This window comes from Eptesicus fuscus, chromosome 8, assembly GCF_027574615.1.
Source record: "Eptesicus fuscus isolate TK198812 chromosome 8, DD_ASM_mEF_20220401, whole genome shotgun sequence".
In the NCBI taxonomy this organism is placed as follows: Eukaryota; Metazoa; Chordata; class Mammalia; order Chiroptera; family Vespertilionidae; genus Eptesicus; species Eptesicus fuscus.
Window position 1 is genome coordinate 53,659,187 of NC_072480.1, and position 20,767 is coordinate 53,679,953.

Below are 20,767 nucleotides of genomic sequence, written 5' to 3' on the forward strand. Positions count from 1 at the left end.
AGGCAGGCAGGTGAGTGGTTAGGGGTGATCAGGCAGGCAAGCAGTTAGGGGCAATCAGGCAGGCAGGCAGAGCCCAGCAATCCATCGCCTCAAAGAGGGAGACCCAGGTCGCCCACCACAGCATGCAGGAGGGACGCTGGGTGGCTGCGAAGGGAGGTGCTAGTGGTGGTGGACACTGCAGGGTGGGGCAGGTGCCACTGCGGCTCCTGAGCAAGCATGGCACCTGCAGCCTGGCCCAAGCCCTGGGGTCACAGCCTCTGCCCGCGGCTTCTGCAGGGCTGGACTGCCACTCCTCCTGCTATGATGCCTGGGCAGATCCCGGACCCTTCCATGACTGTGGGCTCTCTGCCAGGGCTCAGTCCCCTGACCAGACTCCCCAACTCGGCCCTGACTAAGAGGAGCTGAAATATACTGACATCCACAACATTGGGGCCATGATCACCCCTTTGTACTTCCTGGAGGTGAACCTGGGCAAGAGACCTCAACCTGCAAAAAGTGAGCTAGATGAGGAAGAGGAGTGGAGGAAAGGGCGCAAGTGGTGGCAGCCCCATGCCAGAACAAGAAGAAGGAACGGACAGAGTTTCTGCAGTCGGAATCTGAGTGGCTGGAGCTCATGAGTGCAGAGCTGAAAACCCAGATGGAGGAGCTGAAGCAGGAGTGGCAACAGCTCATCCTGATGCTCAACAGGCATTGCCCCACCTGCATCGTCAGAACCAATAGCATTAAGACCCCCGACTCAGAAGGCAACCCACTGCTGGAGCCGCTGGAGAAGAAGTGACCATGGGCTGGGGGAAGGAAGAGGAGGAGGAGGAAGGTGCTAGAGGTCTCTTCCTTGCTACATGAAAAATTCTTCAATGAGGCTCAGCGCAGCCAGCATCGGCCGGGCATTTTTGTGAAACTCAGATCAGCCACACCAGGGGAAGAAACCCAGGCTGATGCAACCCAGGACCAAGCGCTGAGACCAAAGTAGTCCTGAGGGGGGCCTGTTCTGCCTGAGGCCAGGCTTGCAGGAGTCAGGACAAGGCTCTGGGCCAGAGAGATGGCCAACCAGGCAGCTGTGGGCACTTCTCTGGCCTCTCTGCCAGAGCATGCACCCAAAGGACCCCCAAGTAGCCAGGAAAAGCCATGAGTTGCAATCAAAATTAGGCTGAGTATGGAACTCAGAGTGAAATTGCAAGCCCTGACCCTGTCCCTGACCCTGATCCTGATGCAAGGCTGGAGAAGGGCACAGTGCCAGGCCCTGCTGTACCCACCCACCATGGTCCAGCTCAGTCCTGCCCAGAGTGGCAGCTTGGGTGCACCCTCACCGGCCCTGCTGGAGGTGCTGTGGGCATGAGGCACAGGTGCCCTTCCAAAGCACACACTCACTGAATGTTTACAGACTGGCTGTCCTGGCAGGGCTTTCAACTGCACATGTTTTTTATACTTTCTTTTTTAAAAATATTTTTTACAAAAAAAAAGATTTTATACAAGCAATATATAAATGGATTTCTATAATCACTTGATGTGATACAGTATAAACATGCTATGGTTTGTTTGTTATGAGCTGATATTCAGCAGTAATGGCCATTGCATGTAACTTCTAAGTACTGTAGTCTCTGGGTGTTGGGAGTGGCAGGGGCGGGATGTGGTGCATTTCCATTCTGGTAAACCCTCATAGTACTCAGTTCTGTAATGCTCAGTAAACATCACTCTTACTTAAAAAAACAAAAAAAGAAAGAGGGAGGCCCAGGCTACTTGGCTGGTGGCACTGCAGTAGGTGGGCGGGGCCTCCCTCTGCAGGGTGATCAATCTGGGGGCCCCGCCATCGATCACCCCACAGAGGGAGGCCCAGGCCACTGGCCAGCGATTGGCCCACAGAGAGAGGCACAGGGCAGCCAAGCAATCACACCCCACACCTGTTGCCTGCAGAGGGAGGCAACTGGTGGCAGGGGAGGAGGGGGGCAGTGCTGCACAGATGGCAAGCAGTGGCAGCAATGGGGGTGGGGACATCTGCCAGAAGCCAGGGGAAGGAAAGCCTTGATAGGCCCTGATCTCAGGCCAGGCCTAGGGTCCCTACCCTAGGGGTCCTGAATTGCGAGAGGGTGTAGGCCAGGCTGAGGTACTCCCCGAGTGCATGAATTTTCATACACTGGGCCTCTAGTAGATATATAATACCAATCCTTCTTACACTCTTCTACAAAATAGAAGAAGGGACACGTCAGAACTTATTTTATGAGGGCAGAATTACACTGATATAAAAGCCAAACTGAGACACCAAAAGAAAATTAAACTACAAGCCCATATGCCTGATGAACATAGATTGAAAATTGTTAACAAAATATTCGCAAAATTAATTCAAAGCACATAAAAAGGATCATATACCATGTCATCTGTGGGATACAATAATGGTTCAATATATGCAAATCAAACAATGTTATACACTACATTAATAGAATTAAGAATCTCAATAGATACAGCAAAAACATTTGACTAAATTCAATAACTTTCATAATCAACAGACATATTGAACAATTAAACAAAATTGAAATCCCAGAAATAAACACATGCATATCAACTGATCTTCAACAATGGTGCCTAGAATACACAATTGGGAAAGGAAGACTCTTTAGTAAGTGGTGCTGGGAAAACTGAATGTCCCAGAGGCAAAGAAATAACATTAGACTCTTACCTCACACCATACACAAGAAACAACTCAAAATGGATTAAAGGCTTAAATGTAAAATTTAAAACCATTAAAATATTAGAAGAAATTATAGAAAAAAAGCTCCTTAACATTGGCCTATGATATCTTCTTCAATTTTCTCCCCACATGTATTTAATTTTAAATTGAGAAGCAAAGAATTTACTAGTAAAATTATTGAATTAGATTTTTAAAAGGTCTTTCTGAATATATAAAAAAGTCTACTTTAGTAAACACTAAATAAAATAAAATGAATTATCTTGTTCAATTAAAATTTACATAAAATATTAACAATGCATTATGAATACACTAGAGGCCCGGTGCACGAAATTTGTGCACGGAGGGGGGTTGTCCCTCAGCCCAGCCTGTACCCTCTCCAATATGGGACATCCCTCTCACAATCCAGGACTGCTGGCTCCCAACTGCTTGCCTGCCTGCCTTCCTGATTGCCCCTAACCGCTTCTGCCTGCCAGCCTATCACCCCCTAACCACTCTGCTGCCAGCCTGTTTGCCCCCAACTTCCCTCCTCTGCTGGCCTGGTCACCCCTAACTGCCCTCTCCTGCAGGGTTGATCACCTCCAACTGCCCTCCCTTGCAGGCTTGGTCCCTCTCAACTGCCCTCCCTTGCAGGCTTGGTCCCTCTCAACTGCCCTCCCTTGCAGGCCGGGTGCCTCCCAACTGCCCTCTCCTGCTGGCCATCTTGTAGTGGCCATCTTGTGTCCACATGGGGGCAGGATCTTTGACCACATGGAGGCAGCCTGTTTGCCCCCAACTTTCCTCCTCTGCCAGCCTGGTCACTCCTAACTGCCCTCTCCTGCAGGGTTGATCACCTCCAACTGCCCTCCCTTGCAGGTCGGGTGCCTCCCAACTGCCCTCTCCTGCTGGCCATCTTGTGGTGGCCATCCTGTGTCCACATGGGGGCAGGATCTTTGACCACATGGGGGCAGCTATATTGTGTGTTGCAGTGATGATCAATCTGCATATTACTCTTTTATTAGATAGGATAGAGGCCTGGTGCATGGGTGGGAGCCAGCTGGTTTGCCCTGAAGGGTGTCCCGGATCAGGTGGGGGTTCCCTTGGGTTGTGGGGCGGCCTGAGCGAGGGGCTTGTGGTGGTTTGCAGGCCGGCCACGCCCCCTGGCAACCCAAGCGAGGCCCTGGTATCTGGAATTTATTTTCCTTCTACAATTGAAACCGTAGCCTGGAGTGGAGCCAAGCCTGGGGCTCCCTCTGAAGCAGGCAGCCATTTGTGTTGGGGTTATAATTGAAACTTTGTAGCCTTAAGTGGGTGGGCCCGGCCAGGGTGTGCAGAAAGCTTTGTTTCCCCTGTTGCCGGCGGCAACCCTGGCCTGCTCTCTCAAGCTCCATTCTGCCTCCATTTGTTTGAATTTGTTTACCTTCTATAATTGAAACTTTGTAGCTTGAGTGGAGGCTTAGGCGTGGCAAGGGCAGGTGGAAAGCTTGGCTTCCTCTGTTACCTAGGAAACCTTGCTCTCTGTGGCTGTAGCCATCTTGGTTTGGGTTAATTTGCATACTTGTTCTGATTGGATGGTGGGCGTGGCTTGTGCGTGTGTTGGAGGTATGGTCAATTTGCATATTTGTCTATTATTAGATAGGATAGTAGATAAAAATGGCTAAATGGAAATTGAAATAATTCAAGATAAAAGTTTTTAAAGTGTGTGATATAATCCTATATAATAAAAGCCTAATGTGCAAATTGACCAAACAGCAGAATGACTGGTTGCTATGATGTGCACTGACCACCAGGGGGCAGATGCTCAATGCAGGACCTCACAGACCACCAGTGGTCCACGGACCACCAGTTGGCGACCGCTACTCCAAAGGTTTCCTTAAAACAGTGGTTGCCAACCTTTTGGACCTCATGGACCACCAGTGGTCTGTGGACCACCAGTTGGCAACCACTGATGCAGGAGATGTCCCCAACCCACAGGCCCCAGGCCAGCCAAGGCGGGTGCCAGCAGGGGCCCCCCTAATCACCCTGCCAGTCACCCCACATATTGGCCCTGATATCCAGCCAGGCCTATGGACCCTACCCGTGCATGAATTTTGTGCACGAGGCCTCTAGCATGTGATATAAAAAAGTTCTAAATAAATGTTAAAATCAAATTATGAGATAAATATATTAGGCAGAATTTATATATAAATATCACAATATCAAATTTCACAAAGAATTTTAAGAAATAATAATTTTAAAAATCTATACATAGATTTGTCATGGAGGGACCCCAAACACAAAAAGCAAAGGAAAATAAAACACAAAACAAACTATACAGAGAAAAGTCTGAGTTCCTAAGTACAAAATTTAGACTGATAACAGCTATATTAGGAGCAACAACATGTTCTGTGGCAGTTTGTTACATGACATTAGATACCAGAACAATCTGTGAAGGGATGCCTGAGATTGGGAAACTAATTAATAGCGAAATCTGTCAGCAAATATTTGTGATTTCCTTTAGTAATAATCAGTAACCAGGGACAAATAAAACAGAAATTAAGATACACTCTTCATGTGAAAGGAAAAATACTAGAAAAAAGGTTTCAAAAGAAGATTTTAAAATGGCTAATATACTAACATTTTTCAGTGAAAGTCAACATTTTGTTACTCAGTGTGACAGGCAATTGAAGAATACATTAATCATAAAATAGCTGAAGTATCCTATTTAATAAAAGAGAAACATGCATATTGACCGTACCTCTGCTATGCCCACCAGCCAATCAGAGTGAGTATGCAAATTAACCCAACCAAGATGGCGTTGGCCATAAAGCTAGAGTGAATAGGAGGCTTGGGTTGCCCCCCGGCAATGGAGGAAGCCAAGCTTCCCACCCGCCCTGGCCTGCCCTGGCCTCTGCTCAAGGCTACAAAGTTTCAATTATAGAAGATAAATAAATCCCAGATACCTGCTTCCAGCTGGCCCTGGCCTCCGCTCAAGGAGACGCTGAAAAAAAAAAAAAAGTAAGGAGGGGCTGGGAGCTTGGATCACCGGGGGCTGTGGCCAGCCTGAAAACAGCCCTCAGCCCATCACCCAGGCTGGCCACACCCCCATGTGGTGAGGGTCCCAACTGGGGGGCTTAGCCAGCCTGCAAACAGCCATCAGCCCTTCACCCAGGCTGGCCAGGCAGCCCAGTGGGGACCCCCACACTGAAGGGGGTGTGGCCAGCCTGAAAATAGCCCTCAGCCCCTCACCCAAGCTGGCCACACCCCTATGGCCCGATCCCTGTAAACGGGCAGTCAAACATCCCTCAAGGGGTCCCAGATTGGAGAGGGTGCAGGCTGGGTTGAGGGACACCCCCTCACCCCCCGGTGCATGAATTTTGTGCACTGGGCCTCTAGTATAAAATAATTATGAGTTGAAAATAAAGCTAGATACTTTTTAAATTATACAATGCAAATACTTTGATATTTTTTAAGTTAAATGAATTGCTCAAATTTTTTAAAAATTCAGGTGATGTACACATTTTATGCCTACTCTCACAAATAATGCCTGCCTTATATATTTCTAATACTCAATTTGAAAAGAAAATTGGAAATAACAAAATATTTTACTAATAATTAAAGAATAACATAACTTCAAATCAAATATATAAACATTAGAAATAAAATAGGTACATTTTTATGTATTCTTAAGTTTTAAAAATTAGATTTAAAATAATAAACATTGACTGTTTTAGTGCTTATTTATTTTTTCTATAGTGTTTGAATAATGTTGTAACATCATATTTTTGAAATCAGTGAAAAGCTTAGTGGAAATAAAATTGTCAACATTATAAAATATTTTATTAAGTGAATTTTTAATACTGTAATATTTTTTATTGACAGCTTTCAGAATATTCTAAGTCTTTGAATCTTGAAAATATATTAAGCATTTCAACATACATATTCATATATCTTTTAATAATATACTAATTTGGGTATTAGTGACTCATTTTCATTAATCAACCTTATTGAATTGGATCATGTGGCTTGCAACATGTCAAATTTTATTCTCACACTTCCCTCAAAAAAGAAATAGCAGCTGCTCAGGATGTATTAATAATTCCTTGGGTAGGAGTTTAACAATCATATATGCAAAATATGTTTCAATATGTTTGTGTATATTGACTTGAAAAACTACTTGATACAAATTTTGTATTCACAGTAATTGAATTACATGAATATAAAGATGATTACATACTACAGTACCAATTTTGATTAACGAAAGTGTATCTATACCAATAGGAGAAAGCCTATCTCATTTTACCTTCCAATAAATATCTCATTCTAAAGCTTTGTATGCCAATTACATTTAATAATAGTAAAAATATTACACTGTTATAAATCAATGCATGAATTCTGAATTAGAATAAATAATCTTGCTTTTTTGCCCATCAAATTTCTACTCTTGTGAAGATAGATATCTTGATCTGTATGATCCTTTTTTTTAAAAAATATATTTTATTGATTTTTCACAGAGAGGAAGGGAGAGGGATAGAAAGCTAGAAACATCGATGAGAGAGAGACATCGACCAGCTGCCTCCTGCACACCCCCCACCTGGGGATGTGCCCGCAACCAATGTACATGCCCTTGACCGGAATCGAACCTGGGACCTTCCAGTCCGCAGACCGACGCTCTATCCACTGAGCCAAACCTGTTTCGGCTGTATGATCCTTTTTAATAGAATTTTCTTTAACATTTATTTAACAGATAATTTTTCCTTATTTAATCAATTCAATAAATTTATTATGTGTTACTGGTATTAGAATCATCCCCACCAAATCTTTCCTTCCTCATTTTTGCCCATAGTTTCTCAATATAAAACGTACAAACATTGAACTTTTCTTCGGTGAAACTTCTGATTAGCCACACTTCTTTCACAATGCTATTAGAGTAAAGGAATGTTCTGGTCCAAACTAGATGGAAAAACAAAAACTTCTACAAAGGCACTTATATCTTTCTATTATAATGTCTTCCCATTCTACAAAACTCCCATTAACATTAAAATGCACATAGCAAAGGCAAGACAAAGTAGAGACAATAATTCTTGCAATTCCAAGTTCATTAAAATTATTTGGACTATTAAATGTACTTATAATTCATATTTGGCATCTGTAGGTTCAGAATTATGAAATATAAGTGTTATTTCACATCAGTTCCAGGAAACCAATAAAAAGTGAAATCAGTATTCTTTATTTTTATTTTTAAAATTCTACTGTGTTTTTGGCATTGTGGGCTTTTGTTTGTTTTTAAAACATGAAGCCATGTAGCTGGCTGATATTTATGTTAACTATATTCCTTGTATACTGCTTAAAAGACTAAAAACACTCAAATTGCCCCCCTCCAAAATACATGATATTAGAAAGAGCCAGTTAGTTTATGAGGTAGCAAATACCAAGTAATGGTTATACAGGGGATATTTTTTTTTTATAAATAGCAAGGTATATTTTATATAACATTCTGTATGATGCAAATCTTAATCAAGTAGTCTTCATAATTATTAATTTGAGAAAGAAAATATAGGGGTTGAAAAAAAGTATAACTTTTTAAACATGCCCCAATTCTAATCAGTAACAAAATAGGAAAGTCTAAACCAGTGATGGGCAACCTTTTGAACTTGGTGTGTCAAACTTCGCCAAAAAACTGAGCATAACTCCGGTAGTGTGTCACTTTGAGGAAAAACCGTTATTTCACGATATTGATAGTTTAAATAACATAAATGTATAATTGTTATATATAATTGTATTTAATAAACCAAAAACTAAATATTTAACTTACCTGCTTAGTGACTTCTTTGTTCATCCGTCAGTCGGTTTCTTTTGTTGGTCTTGATATTATTTAGCTTGTGTGGGGTGCTGTGAACTAAGATAGGTGAGGGAGAGGGGGGATTCTTTTTTTTTTTTTAATATATTTTATTGATTTTTTACAGAGAGGAAGGGAGAAGGATAGAGAGTTAGAAACATCGATGAGAGAGAAACATCGATCAGCTGCCTCCTGCACACTCCCCACTGGGGACGTGCCCACAACCAAGGTACATGCCCTTGACCGGAATCGAACCTTGGACCCTTCAGTCCGCAGGCTGACGCTCCATCCACTGAGCCAAACCAGCTAGGGCGGGAGAGGGAATTCTTTAACTAACCTGCGTATTAGTGAATTTTTTGTTGCTGAATTTCATTGGCTAAATCTTCAATTGAAGGTTGGTATTTTGTACACTTCAGGCCCAAGCAAGCGCTACTAACTTCATCTGTCAATCTGTTTCTTTTGTTGGTTTTGATATTATTTAACGCTGAGAATAAGGCCTCACAAAAGTATGTAGAGGGAAACATTGTGAGTAAAGCCATTGCTGTATTTTTCAGGGTGCTAAAAGTGTCTGGTAGTCGGTTCCAGGCACTCCAAATTTCCTGTTCGTAGTGGCACTCCTCTTGATTCTCCAAGCGGCACCTTTCCAGATTCTCAAGCTTTGACCTCAAGTCGACAAACACCTGAGCTCAGATACTGTCTTGAAATTCTGCAAGTTGCATCTCCAAATCATCAATTTGCATCCATTGGAAACCATTTAATTCCAAACTACTGTAGACTACTACATCAGGATACTTATTTTCATGGTCTGTTCTAGACTTCTAAATTGACTAAATCTATCACTAAACTGGTCAAGTAACGAGTCTAAAACATGCTGATACCACTCAGTAGAAATGGTTCATATGCAAGAGTTCCATTTCATTTTGTACAGCTGCACTGGCCTTCTCAAAATACTTTGTTACTCGAGGAAAATACTTATAAGTTTTAGTTTCTACATCTCGCTTGAAAATTTTAACTTTACTTTCAAAAGCTTTTATGTATCCAAACATAACGTCAATACTTTTGCCAAAACCTTGTAACTTTAAGTTCAGTTCATTAATATGAACAGAGAGATCTGTAAAAAAACACCACGTTGTTGACCCACTTATCATCATTAAGCTGAGGAAAGTTTCCCAGATCCTCATCGTCAAGAAATACCTTACTTTCTTCAAAGCACTCCACAAAGCGCTCAAGAACTTTACCTTGGCTCAGCCATCTTACATTATTGTACATCAGCAGTCCACTGTAGGTGGAATCAACCTCCAGTAAAAGTGCCGAAAATTCTCGCTTGTGAAGGGGGCGAGCAGCTATTAAATTAACTATTTTTGTAACAACTGACATTAAGTCGTTTAAGTCGGTGAATCCTGCCTTGGCACATAAAGCCTCCTGATGGATAATACAATGAAAAGGCACAATCAGATGTCCAATAGTTTCTGTAAACAATTTGACAAATCCTACTTTTCCCCCCACCATATTTGGTGCCCCATCTGTCGTCACTGACACAACTTTAGAGATATCAATGCTTAGGTCACAAAATGTTTGTATAACAACCTTACATATTTCGCTTCCTGATTTACTTGTTGACACTGATACTAACTTTATCAACTCTTCTCTCATTGTGAGACCATCAGAATATCGACCAATAATGGCCAACTGAGCATGTGATGTGACATCAGTAGTTTCATCAAGAGAGATCGAAAAATATTTACACTTCCTTATGTCTCTCTTTAATTGATGTTGTACATTTGTGTTCAGTCTCATTATTCGGTCATTTATGCTATTTCTACTGAGTGGTAACTCAAATATTCTCTTAATAATTGCATCTTTATTCTGCATATCATGAAATAGAACTGGTGTACATCTTAGGAGAGTTTCTTTAATAAATTCTCCCTCACTGAGCGCTTTTCCATGCTGAGCTATAGAGTGAGCAATGCTCAAACTTGCAGATGTTAAATTTGTAGAGCCTTTCATAAATTTAAGGATGGTATTAGATTGGCTCTTACAAAGGTGTAGCTGCCTGGAAATGTATTCCTTCCTTTCATCCTCACTTTTTTCCAAGAGCTGGGAATGATTAGTTTCAAAATGTCTATTTATATTCCACGTTCTGCTTACTACCGTTTCAGTACATAGAATGCAAAATGATCTGCCATTTTTTTCTATAAAGCCATACATCTCAGTCCATGTCTCTTGAAAGGGTCGGCCACTGCTAATACCACTTCCTTTACTTAACCTTAGTTTTTTTATTTTTTGGGTTCTCCATCAGGGGGCAGTGACAGAAGATAGAATTATAGATAGCTTGGTAGGCCTGCAGGCAATTAGGGGTTAACTAGCCTAACTAACCACAAAATGATGCATAAAACTGTCTTTTAGGAAAGGGCAGAGTTAATAAGCAGAAATAGGGGTTAATAAGGATGCACAACAGTAATAGTGGTGAAATGGAGTATGCACTATGGAGCAAGATGGTGCTCCTTATGTGAATTAAAATGGCTGCCACTATTTCTAATGGCGGGAAACGGCACCCATAGCACGCCACAAACCCTCGCCTCTCCCAGCCTCCCCCTCACTTATCTCAGTAATGATGGATTAGAAATCCATGACACCCCAGAACAGTAGATAATGGTTGCTGTGGTTAACTGTTATTTGGTTACTGGTAATGGCAGGGCCCCCAGAGATGCGTCCCCCGCTGTGTTCCGCTGCTCCCTGCTCTGCCGGTGGAAGTGAGGGCAAAGAGCCCAGCTTAACCGGAAGTCCCAGAACTAGACGCTCTGTGCTGGACTTCTGTTGTTTTGGCCTACATACCTCCAGCACAGAGTGTCTAATAGGGGAGGATGAAACATTTGCGACTAGAGTCTTGGAGTTAGAGTCTAACTCCAAGACTCTAGTCGCAAATGTTTCATCCTCAGGAGCAGCAAATGTTTCATCCTCAGCATGTGGCCGCCTCAGCAGCCGCATGTCATCAGAAATGGCTATGCGTGCCAGTGCTGACACGCGTGTCATAGGTTTGCCATCACTGGTCTAAATGAATATTGTGATACAGTCAATTCACATATTTTTCTTAACTAAACTTAGAAATAATGCTAAAATAATCTCTATAATGCCCATTGCACATTATTAATCACTAGAGGTCCGGTGCATGTATTCGTGCACCAGTGGAGTCCCTTGGCCTAGCTGTGGGATTGGGCCAAAACTGGCTCTCCAACATCCTTCAAGGGGTCCCAGATTGCAGAGGGCACAGGCCAGGCCAAGGGACCCCACCAGTGCACAATTCGGGTCAGGGAGGGACACAGGAGGTTGGCCAGGTGGGGAGGGACTGCAGGAAGGCTCCAGGGTATGTCTGTCCCATTTCATTCAGTCCTGATCGACGGACCCCAGCAGCAAACTAACCTACTGGTCAGAACATCTGCCTCCTGGTGGTTAGTGCACATCATAACGAGCAGTTGAGTGGCTGTAGCATATCATTAGCATATTATGCTTTGATTGGTTGAACGGCTGACTGGTCGACCAGACACTTAGCATATTAGGCTTTTATTATATAGGATTATTTTGTTCAGTTATAAAGTGTGTAGGGCATTCATCACAAGAAATATCCAGAATATGTATTGATTCTAGAGGCCAGGGATAAATCTTATTATTTATTCAACCTACAACATACAATAAGTACAGACTATATATAATATGATTATGTGAATTTAATGCTGATGAAGATATGAGTTGTTTTTACAATGTTAAATTCCAGTGGCAGATATAGTCTAAGTTGTTGAATATGTTATGTGCAAATAATAATGAGCAAGAATAATTCCCATTTAAATAAGTGTAATTGTGCTATTGCAAGGTAGAGGAAAGAGAAATTATATTCCTAGATGGAGAAAAAGAAGAGGCAGCTTAATGAACTTGGATTTACTTGAGCTATGGTGAAGTTGCTTTGCTTTTAAAAAACATGCAAGAAAGCCCTGGCCAGTGTGGCTCAGTTGGTTGTAGCATTGTCCCATGCACCAAATAATTGCTGGTTCAATTCCTGATCAGGGCGTATATCTAGGTTTTGAGTTTGATATTGTATGGGGGCACATATAGGAGGCAACTGATGTTTCTTTCCTACATCTCTCTCTCTCTCTCTCCCCTCTCCTTCCTATGCTTCTCTATAAAATCAGTAAAACATATACTTAGGTGAGGATTTTAAAAAATAATAAAATTTGTACAACTGCCTTTATTATACTGCTAGAGGCCTAGTGCATGAATTCGTGCATGGGGGGTGTCCCTTGGCCTGGCCGGTGATCAGAGCCCATCGGGGCCTGCTGGCTGGCCGGGGGGTGGGACCGTGGGAGGTTGGCAGGCCACGGGAGGTTGGCTGTAGGAGCTCACTGACCACCAGGGGACAGCTCCTGCATTGAGCGTCTGTCCCCTGGTGGTCAGTGCATGTCATAGTGACAGGTTGACTGGTCGTTTGGTCTTTCAGTTGCTTAGGTTTTTATATATATAGACTAGAGGCCCAGTGCATGAAATTTGTGCATGGGGGTGTGTGTCCCTCATCCTGGCCTGCACCCCCTCCAATCTGGGACCCATAGGGATCGGGCCTAAACCGGTAGTTGGACATCCCTCTCACAATCCAGGACTGCTGGCTCCTAACTGCTCGCCTGCCTGACTGCCTGATTGCCCCTAACTGCTTCTGCCTGCCAGGCTGAATGCCCCCTAACCACTCCCCTGCCAGCCTTATTGATGCCTAACTGCTTCCCTGCTAGCCCGATTGCCCCTGTTGGCCTGATTGTCTCCAACTGCCCTCCCCTACTGGCCTGGTTGCCCCCAACTGCCCTCCCCTGCTGGCCTGATCACCCCCAACTGCCCTCCCCTGCCGGCCATCTTGTGGTGACCATCTTGTGGTGACCATCTTGTGGTGGCCATCTTGTGATGATGTCGTGCGATGCCACCTAGGCTTTTATTATATAGGATTTCATTTGAATACTCAAAACAATTTACTTATTTACTTATTAGTCAAAGATATTTATTAGGACCTAGTCTTGCACCAGGCATAAGTTCTTTATGGCTATGCATTGAGAAGTCAAAGCTGAAAATTTTCAGAACTGGCCTGAACATATCAATCTATTCAAATAGCAAGTTATAATTAAATGTTTTAATATGTATGCCTAGATACTTCTTTTTATATTTATTTTGCAAGACAAACAAAATTATCCCAGAAAGCTGAAGTGCATGAATTATTTCACTCATCAGCTCTTTTTTGTAATGTACAAACTTATATGTCCACAGCATATATATGTATATATTCTTTTAGTGACAGCATTTATACAATTTCCTCTGTATTTCAATTATTATCAGAGTAAAATTAATCATTGCTTAACATAACATGTGATATTTTTCTCCAAGAAGTAATTACTTATCTATGTTTATTTTCAAGACTCACAGTGATGGTTATTAGTTTCCAGGGACTGCCATACAAATTATAACCAACATGGTGCTTTAAAATAGCAGAAATTTATTGTCTCACATTTCTGGAGGCAATAATTCAGAAATCAAATTGTTAGCAGGGTCGTGCTTCCTCTGAAGGCTCTAGGATACAAATGTGTTTTTGCCCCTTTTAGGCTTTTATTTGTTGCTAACAATCTTTAGTGTTCTTTGGTTTGTCAATGCTTCACAATTCAACCCACTATCATTGTCAAAAATGATATAAATACATGTGACAAAAAGTTATAATGTCATGTAAAAGAGCTAGAAATCACTCTAAAATTTTTACATATCCTGATGGTATCTTACAACATATGTATATTTATGTTAATCTAATTATCATATGTTGAAAATTATTTTTTGAAGAAGCAAATGTATGATAAATGTAAAGGTGTAATCAGCTGTATTGCCTTTTTACAGTTATACATATATATATATGCTATCCTGAGTACCTTTTTAGATGCTTTACACACACACATGCACACACAGTATTTTAATGTTATTTAACACAACATTTATGTAAAGTATAATCAACGTTCTACAAGCTACTTAGAAATTGAATTTTGTATGAAATTTGTTTAATATTCTATATATGTGACTGATACTTGACTTTGTAAAAGCCACAGTGCATGGAAACTCAGTGGTTATAAAAAGAGCATAATTTTCTATTTTATAAAAATAAACAGAGCAACACCATTTCATATTTTTGGTGTCACAGTTTATCCCACATGTAAGCTGTTACCAGCAGCCTACAGGAAAAATTAAGGAACAATGAGTGGAGAAAATTAGTTTTTTAAAGATAGGGATTTTAATGAAAAGAGATAGATTATCTGTTTACTGAGCATTTTGTTGCAAACAGAGCAGTTTACAAAATAAACCTGATCAAAACATAATTCAGTGGGATCATTCAATCTTACTAATGGTAGCATTATTAAAAAAAATTCTCCCTTGAAATTTTGGAAGTTATCGTAAAGTACAATTATAGATAAGCAGGGTAGTTTTTCACCAAGTCTCAATTCCACAAAGAGAAAATGCAAAACCTCTACTTGACATCAGCAGAAACTACTTATATATCAGAGGAAGCTTTTGGAACAAAACATTTCCTCTCCGAATGTATTATTACAATACTGGTACGGCAAAGGACAAATATGATTCTGTAAGATAAAGTGTTTTATTTTAAATCTTTTTGTAATACCACACTTTTTCTAGTGTATTTATGAATTGTACCCAAGATCATTGCATGCACTTTCACTCTTTACTATTCTTTCCACATCAAGTATAAAACCCTTTCTGCTGCCAAGGCACTTAGAGACAATAATTGAAGCAGTGCTCTAAATATGTACATGTGCAAAATACCAAAATGTTTGGTATTATATTGCATTAGGAGAGCAATTTTCCTAGATCTAAAACATTTTATTTTGGAAGAGACATATGCTGATTATATTTCCCCACCTTTTATTCTTTGTGGAATGTCTCTGTTGACTCCATTCTTCTGAGAGCAGAATCATCCCTTACTTTTTCCTTTAAGTTTTCATTTATTTATTTATTATTTATTATTACTTTTTCTTTTTTTTTCTTTATTGATTAAGGTATTACATATGTGTCCTTATTCCCCTATTGCCCCCACCATCCCCCCCCCCACTCATGCCCTCAGCCTCTAATGTCTGTGTCCATTGGTTAGGCTTATATGCATGCATACAAGTCCTTTGGTTGATCTCTCCCACCTACTCCTACCCTCTCCTACCTTCCCTCTGAGGTTTCACGGTCTGATTGATGCGTCTCTGTCTCTGGATCTGTTTTTGTTCATCAGTTTATGTTGTTCATTATATTCCACAAATGAGTGAGATCATGTGATATTTATCTTTCTCTGACTGGCTTATTTCACTAGCATAATGCTCTCCAGTTCCATCAATGCTGTTGCAAATGGTAAGAATTCCTTCTTTTCAACAGCATAATATTCCATTGTGTAGATGTAGAATAATTTTTTTTAATCCACTCATCTGCTGTTGGGCAATTAGGCTGTTTCCAAATCTTAGCTATTGTGAATTGTGCTGCTATGAACATAGGGGTGCATAGCTCCTTTGTGATTGGTGTTTCTCATTCCTTGGGATATATTCCTAGAAGTGGAATCACTGGGTCAAATGGGAGTTCCATTTTTAGTTTTTTGAAGAAACTCATACTGTTCTCCACAGTGGCTGCACCAGACTGCATTCCCACCAGCAGTGCACGAGGATTCCTTTTTCTCCGAATCCTCACCAGCACCTGTCATTTGTTAATTTATTGATGATAGCCATTCTGACAGGAGTGAGATGGTACCCATTGTTGTTTTGATTTGCATCTCTCGGATGATTAGTGACTTTGAGCATGTTTTCATATGTTTCTTGGCCTTCCTTATGTCCTCTTTCAAAAAGTATCCATTTAGGTCCATTGCCCATTTTTTGATTGGGTTGTTTATCGTCTTTTTGTTAAGTTGTATGAGTACCCTGTAAATGTTGGGGATTAAACCCTTATCAGTGATAACATTGGCGAATATGTTCTCCCATGCAGTGGTCTTTCTTATTGTTTTTTGATGGTTTCTTTTGCTGTACAGAAGCTTTTTATTTTGATGTAGTCCCATTTGTTTATTTTCTCTTTAGTTTCCATTGCCCTAGGAGTGGTATCTGTGAAGATATTGCTTTGGTATATGTCTGAGATTTTGCTGCCTGTGGATTCCTCTAATATTTTTATGGTTTCCCGTCTTATGTTTAAATCCTTTATCCATTTGAGTTTGCTTTTGTGTATGGTGTAAGTTAATGTTCATACTACCCAAAGCAATCTATAGATTCAATGCACTCCCATTTAAATACCAATGGCATATTTCACAGACCTAGAACGAACTCTCCAAAAATTCATCTGGAATAAAAAGAAGACCCTGAATAGCCACAGCAATCCTGAGAAAGAAGAACAAAGTAGGAGGGATCTCAATACCATATATCATGGTGTATTACAAAGCCACTGTTCTCAAAACTGCCTAGTACTGGCACAAGAACAGACATATAGACCAATGGAATAGAATAGAGAACCCAGAAATCGACCAAAACCACTATGCTCAATTAATATTTGACAAAGGAGGCAAGAACATACAATGGAGTCAAGACAGTCTCTTCAATAAATGGTGTTGGGAAAATTGGACAGATACATGCAAAAAAATGAAACTAGACCACCAACATTATTCCCATTTTAAATATTTGCTGGCATTAATCAGTAAAGTCATCTGACCCTGATGGTTTACTGATAAAACTTACAGTAAATTCAATTTCTTAAAAACTATAGGGCTATTCAGATGACCTGTGACATTTTTGGGGAACGGGGTTTCTTGTATCCTTCAAGAGATTTGTTTATTTTATGTCAGTTGTTGATTTTTTTTAATATACTTGTTAATGTTATATTAATAATACTTTAATGACTGCAGGATTTGTAGTGGTGTTCCCTCATTCAGTCTTTTATTTTATTTTTTTTACGTTTAATTACATTTATTTAACTCAATATATCCAAAATGTTATTTTAACATACAGTCAATATAAAGGTTATAAGGAGATGTTTTACATTCTCTCTCTTTTTGGGGGAAAGGGGTGGGCATGGGGTGGAGGGAGTCAATGAGGGGAAAATAGAGGTCATCTGTAACACTTTAAACAACAAAGATGTGGATATTGATAAGGTGTGTCTTCTCTCTTTTTTTTCTTCATAATTTGGCTAGAATATATGAAGTTTATCAAACTTCTTTAAGAACCAACTTTTTAATTTAATGATTTTTCTCTATTAGATTAAAAATATTCTATTCTACTTTTTGTGTTCTTATTTTAATTATTTATTTTGTTTGCTTTGGATTCTATTTGCTAGGTATTGAGTCTACATTACAATTTATTTTATTTTGAATATGTTGATTCACTGTTTCCAAGATTGCAATGTTTTCCATAAAAGTTTCTTAGTCTTATTTTTATATTTATACTGTATCTTCTCTTTATCCTTTGACTAATTTTAAGACTTTATATCAGTGGTTTTAAGCATTATGATGATGATGCTGCCTTTTACCATAGCTTGTTTACTTGGTTTCACTTTTCTTTTGCTTGGAATTTATGGTTTCATTCTTTTTATATTCCACCTATTACTCAGGGACCTCAATTAAACCCATATTTGATTGCTTGAAATTATATCACAGCTCATGGATGCTCTATGTATCTTTTTCAGTGTTTTTTTTTTTTTGTCATTGTTATTTCATTATAGAATTTCCTTTGCTAGAACTTCAATCTCTCTTATCTTCTCTGCTGTAATATAATCCGCTGTTAATTCCATATGGTGAATGTCTTTTTTTTTCTCTTAAAAATATATTTTTTTATTGTTGATAGTATTACAAATGTCCCTCATTCCCTTCCTTCCCCCTCACCGGAGATACAAGTCTGGAAAATCAATAAATTTGATACATCACATAAACAAAATGAAGGCCAAAAATCACTCTGGCCTGCATGCTGAGATGGAGAGGTATTTATGGAAGAGAAAGGGAAGTTAGAACCATTGTGCTTTATATTAATATAGGATTCTTCCTGTAGGGTTCTTGGGATTTTGTAGAGTGTGAGAACTTCCATAAGCCCTAGCTCCTCCCATATGCCCTCTCAACTGATTATGTTTGCTTAAAGTTTCATTTAGTTTTTTATCACCTTTCATATGCTTTGAGCATATGGTGAATGTCTTTATCTCAAACATTGTAGTTTTACTTCCAGAGGTTTTTTTATGGGGAGTTAGGGTAGTGGACTTTTTAATATTTTCCATATCTACCTATGATTTCCTATTTCTACTGGAACACTTGGACTATAGTTATGGCTTTTAATTCCCCTTATCTACTAATTTTGCCACTTGTGTCAGTTTTGATTGAATGTAGTTTTCCTTATTATGACATATACTAGTAGCCCAGTACACGAAATTTGTGCACATTGAAAGGGAAATATTTTAATATTGCTATTTGTCCTTTCTCTATAATAAAAGTATGAGAGATAAAAGGAAATGAGTACAATATATATGAAAATAATACATAATTTTATTAATAACTAAACAATAACAAAATGATATAACAATAATAACAAACTCGTAATATAAAAACAACATTGATGCAAATAATGACTGATAAAGTGATTAAACTTATTCTAATATCTCCCTGTATACCACATTAAGAGTAAAAACACTTTCAGAGTGCTTGACTAATTTCCCTTGAGATAAACTATTTACAACTTTAACTTTAACGTAACATGCTCTTTGAACTCAAGAGAAAGCAACAGCCGTAACTGGTTTGGCTCAGTGGATAGAGCATCGCCCTGTGGACTGAAAGGTCCCAGGTTCGATTCCGGTCAAGGGCATGTACCTTGGTTGCGGGCACATCCCCCATAGGAGGTGTGCAGGAGGCAGCTGATCGATGTTTCTCTCTCATCGATGTTTCTAACTCTCTATCCCTCTCCCTTCTTCTCTGTAAAAAAAAATCAATAAAATATTTTTTAAAAATACTTAAAAAAAAAAAGAGAGAGAGAGAGAAAGCAACATATAACTGACCATGTCCAAAAACGGGATCAGGTAGGAATATTACTACTCTGTCTAGAGTTTGTCCTTGTGATTTATTAATAGTCATCACAAATGTTGGCATAAGCGGAAACTATCTTCGAATTAATTTAAATGGGTGGCCAGTGTCAGATGGGGACAAATCAATTCTTGGAATCAGAACAATCTCTCCCTCTGCAGATCCTGTTAATATTTCAGCTTTGATAATGTTAGGTTGCAATCTTTTGATAATAAATGTAGTACCATTACAAAGATCCCATTTACTATTAAGATTTCTCAATAGCATGATGATTGAACCCACTTTCAATTTTAATTTATGACATGGCATTCCAGAAGGAGTAATACTATTAAGAAATTCAATAGGAAAATTTTCCTTTTCAGCATCATCTGTTGAGTCAATGGAATCATCACTCAAATAGGTGTGAAAATCTCCATCAAGTATATCCAAAATTTCTTCATTTAATTTTTGAACGTGCTCATTTTTTGGACAAAGAATTGCATGTTTAGATATATTTTTAATATTATCTATAGATATACTATTTCCAAAGGTGGCTTTAATAATAGATCCATTAAAAATCATTTCATGGGGAATTTCAATAATATCCATTCCCAAATGAAAACTGTTATCAAGTTTGCCATCTCCAAGTTTTACTAACCATTCACTATAAGCAGAATCCTATGATCTCATATTTGTTTTAAGAGACAACTGTCTGAAACATCCCCAAACACTACAGTACTTTAAACTCATTTGTACTATGGCCAATCGTATAGCATGGTGACACAAATATCCCCTCTGAAAAGAACTTTCCCACCAAATGCAACATTCAAATTAGAGCCAGCGAGAGCGTTATATGTATGGCACGTGTGCGAGTCAATGTTTATTTTTAAATTTCCAGTGTGCATCATATATACCGGTTGGTCGGATGGATGGACAAATGTCGGTCACTTAGCCTTTTATCTATACAGATTATGAGTCATGATTTTACCTTTTTAAAATATTATCCTTTAATACCTCCAAAGCACAATGAGTAAGAATCTGAAGGTTTATGTGGCTTCTATTTGGTTTCTAGGACAAAGTTCTTTCCTTTACCCACCACTCACTTCTCTTCTTTTACTCTTGAATGTTAATTCCAACATAATTTTTGTAACACCTCTTGAAAAGGATCCCACCAAGTTTTTAATAGTTCACATGATAAAACTTACAGAAAAATACAGCA

General features: G+C 39.6%; 1 pseudogene; it reads left to right on the top strand.

Annotated features, from left to right (window-relative positions):
* The first annotated feature begins 216 nt into the window (after nucleotides 1-216).
* On the top strand, nucleotides 217-778 carry LOC103298617 (jun dimerization protein 2-like; annotated as a pseudogene).
* Nucleotides 779-20,767: the final 19,989 nt, after the last annotated feature.